Raw genomic sequence first — 13,175 nt, forward strand, 5'->3', positions numbered from 1 at the left:
TTTGCCACTGGAGACTCAGTGGTAAGGGGTGCCAATAAAAGTTTCCAGGAAAGACAAAGGCAGTTTTGTGGTAAAAGAAAAATGTTCTTTATTCCTGAAGTAAAGTGCTCCTGTGGCAGAAGGGGGCAAAGTTCCCATGAGTTTTCCAGCACGGGCCAGCTATAGAGGGAAGGGCTCCTTTGGGAGACTACTGAGGGTCTAACCTGACAAAGATTTCCCCAACTCCCTAAGCACCCCCAGTGATGGTTGGGGAGGCTCATTTACCAGCCAGGCGCTCCCTCCTTCTGCCTCACCGTTTAGGAGACGGGTTCTGGGTCGCTCCTGAATTTACAAAGCAGGGCTGTGCAGAGGGGTGGCGAGGGGCCGTCTGGCCCTACAAAGCCTCCAGAATTGCTACTAAATAAACTACATGTTGCCAGGGCCCCTACCTACTCACAGATTCCAGCAATTTTCTAGAAACAGAGAAGTTGGTCATCCCACACCTGACCCAGGTGTAATTCTTCTCTTCTGATTTTGTCAAGAAGAGAAGGAGGGGAAGGGGGTGGGGGGATTGCAAAATGGGTAAAGGGGGTGAGCTATATGGTGATGGATGGAAATGAAACTTTTGTTGGTGAGTATACAGAAGTCAAGTAGTGTATACAGAAATCAAAATATAATGTTGTACACATGAAACTTTTATAGTGTTGTAAACCAATGTTACCTCAATTAAAAAAAGATATCTGAGAATTAATGAAAACAACAATAAAAATTATTTTTAAAGAAAGAAGAGAAGGAAGCACTATGTAGGCAATGGGGGACCTCTGGCCGGGGAGGAGGAGGTACCACGAGCCATGGGGTCACCTGGTGCCAGATGCTGGCACACACATACACTCACTCATCTATTCCACATAGCAATCCCATCACCCCATTTTATAGAAGAGGAAGCAGGCGTTTAGAGAAGTGAGGTGACCTGTCCCAAGTCATACCCAGTAGTTAATTGGCAGAGCTGAAATTCAAATTCAACTCTATCTGACTCGAAAGCTTTCCCGGCAACCCCCATACCGGCTTCCCTGGATACACAAGTTCCTTTTACAGAAACAACATAATAACAGTAATAATATTGAGGGCAATTTTGAGCCAGGCTGTGCCAAAGTGTGTTCTATGCATGATTTCCTTGCTTTCTATTAAGCCAGTACTATTAATATACCCATTTCACAATGCAGACGACTGAAGCTCAGAGGGGTTAAGAGCTTTGCCTGAGGTCACAGAGCTGGTAGTGAGTCATGGAGCCAGGACTGAGCACAAGGCTGCTAAGCTACAAGGCCTGGGTTGTTAACCACAGCACTGCTCATTTCCTAAGCCAGGTGAGGGGAGCCCTGAAGAAATCAAAGACTGTAGAGGCAGAAGAGACTGATGGAGGGAGTGAAAAAGTAGGAGCTGTTGGTTTGACATTCAAGCCCTGTCTTTCTGGAATCAGCAGCCCCTCTTGGGTGCTCCCCCAGCATCTTAGAGTGCCCAGCCAGGCGCACAGGTGCCATGCTAGTGTTAAGGGCAGGCCTGGGGACTGGTGTGCTAGCATCCAGCACCAGGGGTTCATTGGATGACCCCCTCCCAGTCTGCCAAACTCCCCCAATGAGGTTGCCAATTCACCACCCAGCTTTCTGCTGATTGACAATCACTGCCTGTACTTTAATGTTGTGAATGACCTCATCAAACTCAAGGAAAAGTTCCTTGAGGGTCAAAAGCATGCCTTTCTCTTCTTTAAACCCAGAAAAAAAAGAAAAAGCTAGGTAGAGTCTGGTCTTCACAAATATTTACTAACAAGCAAAGAGCACTGGGAGTCATTTTTAGTTGTCCAACTCTTCACCAACTTGTATCCCTCACGCTATGGAGTTTCCCCACATTTCTAACAAAGGACCTACTTATAATTAAAGTGTGCTGCTAATGAGTATGGCATGAAGAACTCCCAAAGCAACCTAATCCTCCTCACCTTCCCTGGGTCTGTGTCTGCGGTTGGAATGTGGGTAAGGTTCCCGGATGATCCGTGTCAGGTGGGAGCTGGCCTTGAGGATGATGACACACTCCTCATCTCCCATGAGCAGGGAGCCTCTCTACCCAGAGCTCATACCCCACCCCCCTGCGGGAAAGTCATTATGGGAACACTAGAAAACCACACTAAATTTTTTCATCCTACCTGGCAGGAATAAATGTGAAGCTTGCCAGTGTGCTTGGAACATCTTGTTTTTCAAAAAATAATGCCCAGTGCCAACTCGGATCCCTGGAAACTGGGTGGGTGTTTCCTAAAAGGAAGGGGTGACCTTGCAGCAGACCACTGGACAGGGATGTCCGTCCACAGCTTCCACTCAACTGATGGACATGCAACAAAACAGATGCTGCTGAGGCTAATGGTCTGTGGAGCATTTGCTCTGTGGAAGCCTTCTGCATGCCCGTTTCATCTTCGCAATTCCCTTGGAAGTTCTCATTTTACAGATGAGGAAACTGAGGCTCAGAGGATGAGTCACTGGTCCAAGGTCTCTTGGCTCACAAGTGGCCAAGTTTGGGATTCAAACTCAGCTCAGTCTGATTCTTAAATCCAAGTTTCTAATCACTACTTTCACTCTATGGCTGCCCCAAATTAAAATGCAATCTTGTTCAATCCTTCCCTCAGGGGGAAGGGGAAAAGGAAGACGGGTTAAATGATTTCAGCTGGAATTTTGGAACTTTAAAGTTTTGAAAAGAAAAAGAGTTTTGTTCTTAGAACAGATATCCAGTTTTTGTTTAATTGGCTAACAACTAGTCCATAAAGGTATTCTACATCACATTAAAGCCAGCTTTTATCTATTTAAAAATCTTAATACCTGAAATCTGGGTCCTATGCTCAAAGGTCAAATTTCTGGTCTGTAAGTGGCTGTGGCCAAACCTGGAAATTTTTGTTGCAGAGTACTAACCCTGGAAAGGCCTCAGAACACGCCTAATGCACTGCTTCCAAACTCTCGGTACCATCACACCAATCTTTTGCCCTGTACATACCCTCTGAGCTATTACATAATGTTTCCTTAAGTTACTCATTTTTTACTTGAGTAAACTTATTGCAAAAATAAACTCTACCACTGCCTTAAACAGAAAATCACTATCACCTGCCATAAATAGAAACTACCTTTAAAAAAATGAACCCTATTGTTAAATTTTTGTTAGAGACACTTGCCTGCCTGAGGCCTGTGCTTTGTTAAAAAGGGAAATTAGCAAGTGATAGAGAGGCATTAAAGACAAACTAGCTCCAAACTGAGACTTTCTCCTTGACATAATGAGAAGGATCAGAAGAGAATTGGAAAGGGAAAGTGATTCGAAATTATTTTGTGTCTTGTTTCCCTGTCACCTTGTCCTGTATCATGTGAGCTACCACAAGTGGTAAGAAACCCATCTTCTGGGAAATAAAGATCTAACCCAGTCCACTCATTCAGAAACAAAGACGCTGAGGTTCCAAGAAGTTGAGCCTATTTGCGCCCTGTCCCCAGCTAGTAGTGAAACTCTTTTAAGAACCAGCTTAGAAACAGTTGCTGCTAGAGAAATTCAGATGAGCATTTAAGAGGCCTCCAAAGCAAAGATTTCTTGATGTTGAGCCAGAACAAAGCCTCGCTCTTCTCAACTGTTAAAGCCTGGGAATAAAACATTCAGGGACTAACGAGAGAAAACCAGGTGTCTTTTCTGATGCTGTCTCCTTCAAAGTTCTCCGAAAAGCCTCCATCAAACAGCTGAGGCGGAAGGCAAGGACTCTTCACTGTGCGTCTGTGGTTGACACTTGAGCTACCACCAATTTTTTCCTCTTCAGTCTATTTCCTTCTTCACAGTGGTGTCAGACCCCTTCTGCAAGACCACACCAATCACCAATCACCAACCAGCAAGGAGGATGGCTGACGAGGTGTGAGAAAATGAAGCAAAGCTGCCAAAACCTAACAGGATACAGATGGGCCACCCACACCCCTCCCCCACCTCTGTGAAATCAAAAATAAGAACACTCGTCTTCACCAGTGACCTTTAATAATCTTCTCTGTATTTGCCTGGGGTCGTTCTTGACATGCTTGTGTCACTTGGGGGTTATGGAATGTTAGCATTTCAATATAAGATAACACACTTGAGGAGGGAGCTTGCACTGGCCTTGTGTCAGGACCAGAAAGCACAGAGGGAGACCTCATCACTCAGTCCCCTTGGCCATCAGGCCCAACTCCATCTCTCTCTACCCACTGGCTGGTTCCCTTTTTCCTTCTGCAGCTTCTTCCTCCAGCAAGACTCCAAACTTCCAAATCTGACAACGTATGACACCTGATAAATATTTAACTTTATTTTTTTCAAAGTCCTGACATAGGCTCTCTGTTTTATTTAATTCAGTCAGGTTGCCAACTCTAGTGGTATCTACGGAACAGTACCCTGGGGGAAAGGCTCTGTTTTTACCCTTTAATTATCACCTCTGGTGCAAATTACATCTGCAGAGCTCAGAAAGACATCATTTTAAGGGATGTCATCTACATGTACAGAAGTTTGTGTCTATCCATTCTTTGTGGGCTTTCTGTTTATTCTAACAGGGATCTCACATCAAATATAAAGTAAGGCCTTGCACTTGGATCTGCAGGAGTGCAGGCCAAGGGAAGGGTCCACTAGTCCATTAGCCCCCCAGCTGAGGTCACTGCATGCAGTGTTCAGGCTAAGTTTAATGGGGTTCACTTTGAACACTCCCCAAATAGTGCTGCTTACAACCGACCTCACTCAGGAACACGGCTGGCTTAAGCCAATATTCTGGTGTGCCAAGAGGTCAAGGCTAGTCAAGGAGGGACCAACATTTCGGCCCTGCCTCCTTATCTCTCTGAATCTGTTTCCTCAGTTGACAGACAAAGAGGACAGTCCTTGCCTTGCACAGGTCCCAAAGCTGTGCAAGATTTAAAGGAGAGAATGCATATGAAAATAATTGACTGTTATTTGAACACTGAGTGGCATTGCTATAGTGATCACAATGACAAAGGAAGGGGGATGCTCTGATTGAAGCAGCCCTTCCCCCACTTCTCTAGATCCCATGTGCATACATATATAGTTAAATTGGTTACATCATGTATATAATTATCCTCAACTTTCCGCCTCTTTATTTTTCCCAGGAACATTAGGGTATTTCTGTCTGCTAGTGTGTAACGGCTCAAATGATGTCATTGACCCCTGGGCCAGAGGCCACGGTACATGGAGCCATTCCCTCATTATAGGTCAGAGGGGTTGTTGGCTCTTCTGGCTGTTATAAAAAAGTAGGAAAGGACGCTAGATTGGAATCAGACAATCAGACTTCAAGCTTTTAGCTCTGCCATTCCCGGCTGTGTGATCCTGGGAAAATCACTGCACCTCTCTGACTCCTGGTATCCTTATCTTTAAAATGAGGATAATTATACTCAGGTGAGGCAAAGAATATAAAAGTACTTTGAAACCTATAAAACGTATAAACATTATTGCAAATAATGTCATTATGAACAACTTTGGACACACAGCTTTATTCCCTCAAGACCTGGAATACTGGGTGCGAAGATTTGAACCATTTTTGTCTTTTAATATGCACTGGCAAGTCCCCTCATTCCACACAGAAGTAATTATTTCTCTTCAACATCCCCAGCTTTGGGTTTTATCGTGTCTTTAAAATACTTGTGACATCAATTAGGCATGAAATATCATCTTACAATTATTTGCCTTTTCCATTTCTATAATTTCTATTAGAGTGAACTTTTAAAACAATGTTACTTTCATAGTTCCTTGTGTATGAACTGCCTATTATTGTCTTTTTGCCCATTTGTCAGTGGACATCTTGGAGTGTTCTTTTATATCTGTATATTCATATGACAAAGATTAATCTTTAGTCTGTCACCTCTATTTCAAAAATTTTTTCAATGTATTAGTCTACTTCTCTTGTCTAAGGAAGCACATTAAACATAAAAGAAATCTTGTTTGTTGATACAGCATCATACAGTGTCTTTAGGCTGATCAACACTCAAGAGGACACTGAGGATGTCCGATGGAAATATGCAAGAAAGAGAAAGAGACTGGACATTATGTCCCATTTGGAAAAGTTAGAGGAACCAGGACATCTAGCCAGGAGAAGACAAGCACCTGGTGGAAGAGTGTGGTGTGAGTGCATGCCTGTGCGCGTGCAAGCACACACGCAAGGAGTAGGAGAAGATGGTAGGGAGAGAGTTTTCAAATACTGAAGGAGATAACACATGAGGAAGTGTCATTGTATAATATTCACCTCGATAAAGCAACATTACAATTAAGAAAGGATTTTCTCATGATCTACACTGAACAAGGATGGAATGTACAGACTTAGAAGGTTCTTGGAAGTGTTTAAGCCGAGATCAAATGGATCCAGCAGCGGACAAGAACTGGGCTTCATGTTCTCAATACGCCTTTCCCACTCAGGTTCTCTAACGCAATGACCCTGGGTCATTTCCTGGAGGCTAGTTTTGTTTGTTTGTTTCATAAATCCCCGGAAAAAAGTCTGTTTTGCTACTCCTTTCCTCCTCATCTTAAGAGCCAGAAAAAGAAAAAAAAAAAAAAAGTCTAGTGAACTTACTGTTAAGGTTTCTGGTTCAGCTCCAATTAATTTACTAATAATCAGCTGTCTTTTTGCAAAAGGACACAATGGCCCAAACACAGAAGGTCCAGTCACAAGTGTTTCTAGACTTAAAAAGACCCGCTCATTTTCCAGCCAAAGGTTTGGAAGCCTTTCCTTTTTTTTTTTTTTTTGCGTTATGCGGGCCTCTTACTGTTGTGGCCTCTCCCGTTGTGGAGCAACAGGCTCCGGACGCGCAGGCTCAGCGGCCATGGCTCACGGGCCCAGCCGCTCTGCGGCATGCGGGATCTTCCCGGACCGGGGCACGAACCCGTGTCCCCTGCATCGGCAGGCGGACTCTCAACCACTGCACCACCAGGGAAGCCCTGGAAGCCTTTCTTGATTAATTTGTGCCATAGCCTCTTCCCAGCTAACAACCGGTGTCAAGTCATAAGAGACGGAAGGCGTTAGAAACCACTGGCCTGTAGTCCTGATAGTCCATGAGCCAATGCAACGAGGATAAACGGCCATACAATCACAGCCATTTCCACATTTTATGTGAGACCTGTACCCATTACCAGAGCTGACAAATTATGGAAGGCAACTGCGTGCACACATCACAAATGAAGGAGCCCTTCCAGATACGCACACACCATTAGTAACGATTACATGTACATAGGACTTTGCAAAATTAGGATATGATCAGTAATTTATTTTAATTCAGTTAAGAAAACAGTGGCACCAGTCCAGGATTTTATAGGCAATCACAGAGTGTCTTGAGAAAATGACACAATTTGCAAATATCCAGATGGCAGCAGGGGCTTCCAGTTACTGGTTTATGTGGAAGGCTGGTGGTTAACATAGATAAGCCAGGTGACTAATCAAAGAACTAACAGGGTCACCTCCATAGCGCTGAGCATGCGGAATTCTGCCAAAGACCAGCTGCTTGGTCTTGAGAAACACAAGACGGAAGTTACCAGAGCCCTCCCAAACAAAGGCTTGCAAACCTCACTGCTGTGGGTCACAGCCATTCTGTGAAGTGGCTGCTACAGCGCTAATGGTGGGTCTCCTATCCAGACACTCAGGAAAAAATGGGTCTTTGACCATGAGGCAATTTTCTCCAGCAGGCAGGTTCACCCTTCACGTGTTATGTGGTGAGGAGACCAGTGATTTAGTCATTTAGGGGCAACGTGATGTGGTTGGGAAAGTACAGACTTCAGGGTTAGACTGGGATGTGAATACTGGCTCCTCCATCTACTGGCTCAGCCATCCTGGAGAGGCCACTAGCCAGCTCTGAGCCTGTTTCTTCTACAATAAAGGGCAGCTATACCAACCTCAAAGGATTACTATAAGGATGATTAGGGGACTTAGAGTAAGGCCTCTGTTGCACTGATGTGCATAAACAGCATTCAGGGAATTAGGACGGTGATCATATTTCTTAAAATTGTTTTAGGAATCTTTTTGAGACACAGAGGTCTTGATGATGATGATATTTACTGAGCACTCACTACGTGCTAATCACTGTACATGAATCATCTCATTATGGGAGAGCCACCGTCATGCCCATTGTACCACTGAGGAAACTGGGGCTTAGAGAAAAGCACAGTAGATTGTCCAAGGCTATATATATCACTAGCAGGTAGTGGAGATGGCATTGGGACCTGGGCAGTCTCATTCCAGAGGTGATGCCCTGAACAGCCTCAAATGTACACATGTCAACATACTTTTCTCTAATAAACCTATTCCTAGTTCATGTGCATCCTGGAGGACCAAGAGCCCCAAGATACTGATCCAACTGAACAAGCCTCAGAACCAGATATTCAGATCCTATCAGCAAGTGACAGCCCTCTACCATCCATGTGGCTCCCCATCCAGCAACATCTGAAGCCACATGATTCAGGGAGTCTATTTAAACACCTGATGAAACCCCAAGATTCTAACTTCAATAACTCCTCAGAACTATTTCCATGTAGTTGATTGTATATATGGTCAGTTCAACACTATATGATACAAATTCCAAGAAATGTATAAATTACTAGAAACCAGCTGACCCCTTTAGCTCTCCAGCTGGCATGTAACGAACACAGCTCCAGGTGCATATATTTCAAATACACGTGTGGACTGACTGGGGCATAAACTATGGCAGGGCATAGAGTTCACCTTGCCCTTTAGAACTGAAGCTTGAAAGGTACCTCCTCAGTTAACAAAGTGCTCACGATTACATATTTAGAAGAAAATATCTTAAAAGCATTTTACTTGTCTGTTGTTTTGCATATACCCCCCCACCTTTTTCTTCACAGAGGTAAACATCCTTAGATGCCACAAGGTACACTGGTATTAAACACCAGACTAAATCCACCAGGAAACCTGGCATTGGGTCGTGGCTCAGCTGCTGATTTTCTTAGTGGCCTTCTGCAAGTCATTTCCCCTCAGTATCCTCATTCATAAAGTGGGGAGAATAATACATGCTTTATGTTAACCTTACAACATTGTTGGGTTCTCAAGTGAGACACTAGATGTGGTACTTAGAAAAAGAATTCCATCATTTTTTAGGTCATTCCAAGTTTCCACATAAGGCTACTGGCTGAGTCAAAGTTAGAACATATACAAAGACATGTCAGAGACATATACAAGAGAGACAAAGGCAATGACTACAAATACCACTAACTAAATCTGGCCTAATCTTGACCAACATCTGAGATAGTGAATCTTAAAACCAAAAGTAAGCTGTCCATCAAATTGTCCAAAAATTCTTAGAAATAAAAGAATCACCACTTTGTGTTTTCATTAAATGGACCCCAAACTCTTAAAACCTTCTCACAAGGCTCCAGCATCCTTAGCCAACATATACACTCATTTGATCCTTCTTCTTCTTCTTTTTTTTTTTAAAATAGATTTATTTATTTTTGGCTGCATCGGGTGTTCGTTGCTATGCGCAGGCATTCTCTAGTCATGGCAAGCAGGGGCTACTCTTTGTTGTAGTGCCGGCTTCTCATTGCAGTGGCTTCTCTTGCTGCGGAGCACGGGCTCTAGGTGCATGGGCTTCAGTAGTTGTGGCACGCAGACTCAGTAGTTGTGGCTCGCAGGCTCTAGAGCACAGGCTCAAGTAGTTGTGACGCATGGGTTTAGTTGTTCCGCGGCATGTGGGATCTTCCCGGATCAGGGCTTGAACCCGTGTCCCCTGCATTGGCAGGTGGATTCTTAACCACTGCGCCACCAGGGAAGCCTCTGAGCCTTCTTTTTATAAAAGCAAACCTCACCATGGGAAAATAGTGACTTTTAACTTGGAATCAGTGTAATTCGTTAGCACTAACAGCTTTTCTTTGAGTGACTTGATCAGGTGTTCAGAGCACATAATACGCCTAGAAGAAGCAGTTCCTCCTGGCATGAATAGTAAGCACCCAATAAATATAAAAAGAGATCAGCTGAGCAAAGCTGCATCAATGAATCAGAAGAAACAAGCTTAATGATGTCCACATGATACTATGTTTCTCTGTGAAAGTCTAGTGCTATGGACTAACATGAACTAAGCTCCTTAGATTTTGTAGTTAATGATTAGAGCTAGAAGGATCTAGCTGGTTATGGCATCAAAATTAAACATCTGCAACCCAACTCATATACCTGTGTCATAAGAAATACTACATTAAGGAGCCTTATTGTATTAATGTCATAATCCATGTAGAATAATTTTAATATTTAAAAGATAATTTAAAGAAAATAAAAAATTAAAATATATCATTTTTTTCTATCACTGAAAACTATCATTGAGATTTAAAAATTTACAAATCATTTAAATCCCAAGTAGAAATTTTGTTATGATGTGCTTTCAAAAGAATGTTTATTGTTGTACATTTTTGCTCAAGTGTATGGCATCAAATGCACATCAGCGACACCTGCCCCTTCCCCACGAGTCTTGCCCTGCACGCTTGCTGCAGGGACAGGAACAAATGCTAGAAGGCACTTGCCCATGCAGTGCTGTGCCCACTGTCCTCCTCATAGCAAATTCTAAAGGAACAGCCATTATGAGTTAAAGGGCACAGGTGCTTTGCTTCAACTACCTTTGAAGGTCAAAAAGGACTTTGGATAGGCCAATCCTTCTTTTTAGCATAACCACATTCTTTCTGCAAGGAAAATGATCTTAAAAAACTACTCTCATAGGAATTCACCGTCGATGCCTCGCTTATAAACAAGTATATGTTTTTCAAAAGGCCAACTAGTGTATGCTGTTTTTTAAACACTTACAAATGCTAACGACACCTGCTGGTAGAAAATATGATTTTAGTTAACTGCTGATGGAGAAGTGAGGCCTACAAGGGCTGGCTGTCTTTTGAACTGGTAACGAAACAGAAAACGAGCCCCCAAATCACTTGTTTCTTTTTCCAACTCTGCCTATCGCCATTATCAGGAATCGAAAGGCCAAATTAATGAAGCTAGGAGATGTACTGGACTGGACCCCTCTGATTCGAGGAGTATAGAGCAAAAGAGATATTCCTACTCTGATTTAAACACTAGGGAAAACAAATCCTAAATAGTGATACCTGAAAAATATTTACCAACTATTTTGGAAACTGTTCCTCTCCCACCCTTACTCTCACACCAGAACCTCCCCATGAAAAGAAAGTAAGTCACATTTTTAAATCTGGATTCAGCTACCATGAAGAAAATTGATATCTGACATCTGGTGATACATTTTTCTTACCACATTTGTGATATACAGATATATTTATGTTCTAAGAACAAGAATAAGAAAAGATTAAGCAGATGGGTTTTATACCTAAGGCTTTAGCCAAACTACACAAAAATACAGGACTAAGTGACAGCAGGAAGGGACTAGTTAGAGTCCAGAGCTATTCTCAGTATTCTTTTCTTTGACCCAATTCAATTTATTCATTAAGCTAGGTTATGCTTCGTTTCCTTCCAAAAGGAGTCTGAGGGGACACTAGCTTCACTGCTCCCACATTCATTAAATTATGAAGTTCCCACTGAAAAATCATATATCCATTCCAAGCCTGAACAACCTGAATTCTATGCAGGTACTGTCCTGTCAAAACTTAAATAAGAGTCCAAACACCACTAAGGCCATCACACTTCCACAGCCACTGGGAACAAAAACGCTTTGTGAAAATACACAACTGAATTGAGGTGTGGGATGGGGATGGGGGTGAGAAGTTAGTTTGCACTCAACTTACAGAAAGCTGATTACAACCTGAGACTGTCTGGAGTCCTGTCAGCTTGGAGCAGCTCTTGTTAGAGGCAATGAATCTTTGATGCTGTCCTCCCGAATATACATAATTCAGTGAACCAAGAGCACATAGCTGAGCAGACCCAAGGGTGGCAGGTGGGTGGACCCCCAAGAGTACTGTGACAAGGCCGGATGCACACTTGCCTCCAGACTTTCTTGGTCGTGGTGGGGGAGAGAGGAGATCTCCCAGATACACACCAGCGGAAATGATGACCTGGGTCCTGTGGGTTCCACTACAGCTTAGCCACAGCAAAGGTGCAGTCTGACGAAAGCAACCGTATTCCCCAAGATCCTCAACGAAAGAGAGGGACGCTTTCTCCTCCACCTGAACCCAACCTTTAAGGCCAGTGAGCTCTTTGCCAGAGCTATAACACACAGGAGGAAAAGGCAGACTAAACACAAGCCAGGAGGATTCCCTCACATTACTCTCAAGGCACAGGAAAGTTACCAGAAAATGTTTTCAATGTTCCAAGAGGGCTTCCCACTGCCCGGAGGAGTTTAATTCATTTTAAGAATCCATGTGGGAGACACTCATATTACTCATTCAGCTCCCAGACACCCAACTGAATGACACCCACTGGCCACAGATGACAAGCAGAGGTGCGGTGACCCGTCTTTGCTGCCAAACAGCTGCAAGTCCAAGCCTGACAGATGAGATGTCCTGAGGGGTCCACAAGAATGTCCCCCTGCCTGGTCAACCTCTGCAAGAGGAAACCTGTGCTTAAAGGGTAACTTTTCCCTGGACTTCCATGGTGGCGCAGTGGTTAAGAATCCTCCTGCCAATGCAGGGGATAGGGATTTGAGTCCTGGTCCAGGAAGATCCCACATGCTTCGAAGCAGCTAAGCCTGTGCACCACAACTACTGAGCCTGCGCTCTGGAGTCTGCGATCCACAACTACCGAACCCGCGTGCCACAACTACTGAGGCCCGCGCGCCTAGAGCCTGAGCTCCCCAACAAGAGAAGCCACTGCAATGAGAAGCCTGCACACCGGAAGGAAGAGCAGTCCCTGCTCGCCTCAACTACAGAAAGACCACTCGCAGCAACAAAGACCCAATGCAGCCAAAAATAAAATAAATAAAATAAGTAAATTTATTTTTTAAAAAAAAGGGTAGCTTTTCCCTGACGACCAAGCCCATTGATGCAGTAAGTCCCTCTTCGGAGTGGATTGACAGTCTGAGAGCCCTGCAGGACGCAAAAGAGAGGCAGGGGCAAAGAGGCTGCTGCCCTCAGGCTGGGAGGAAGAGAGATGGGGACAGAGGAGGTGGCGCTCTCTTGATCCATAGAGGGGGTGGAAGGGAGGCAGAGAGACAGAGACAGAGTTAGAGATGGAGACAGGGAGACAGAGAGACAGAAAGAGTGTATGAGAGATGGAGAGA

General features: G+C 43.9%; 1 protein-coding gene across 4 annotated transcripts in view; it reads right to left on the bottom strand.

The window, feature by feature from the left end:
- Positions 1–13,175, bottom strand: part of ARHGEF3 (Rho guanine nucleotide exchange factor 3) — a 311,369-nt gene that overhangs the window by 54,580 nt on the left and 243,614 nt on the right. The gene's annotated exons all lie outside the window — the stretch shown is intronic.

This window comes from Neophocaena asiaeorientalis, unplaced genomic scaffold, assembly GCF_003031525.2.
Source record: "Neophocaena asiaeorientalis asiaeorientalis breed wild unplaced genomic scaffold, Neophocaena_asiaeorientalis_V1.1 scaffold251, whole genome shotgun sequence".
NCBI lineage: Eukaryota > Metazoa > Chordata > Mammalia > Artiodactyla > Phocoenidae > Neophocaena > Neophocaena asiaeorientalis.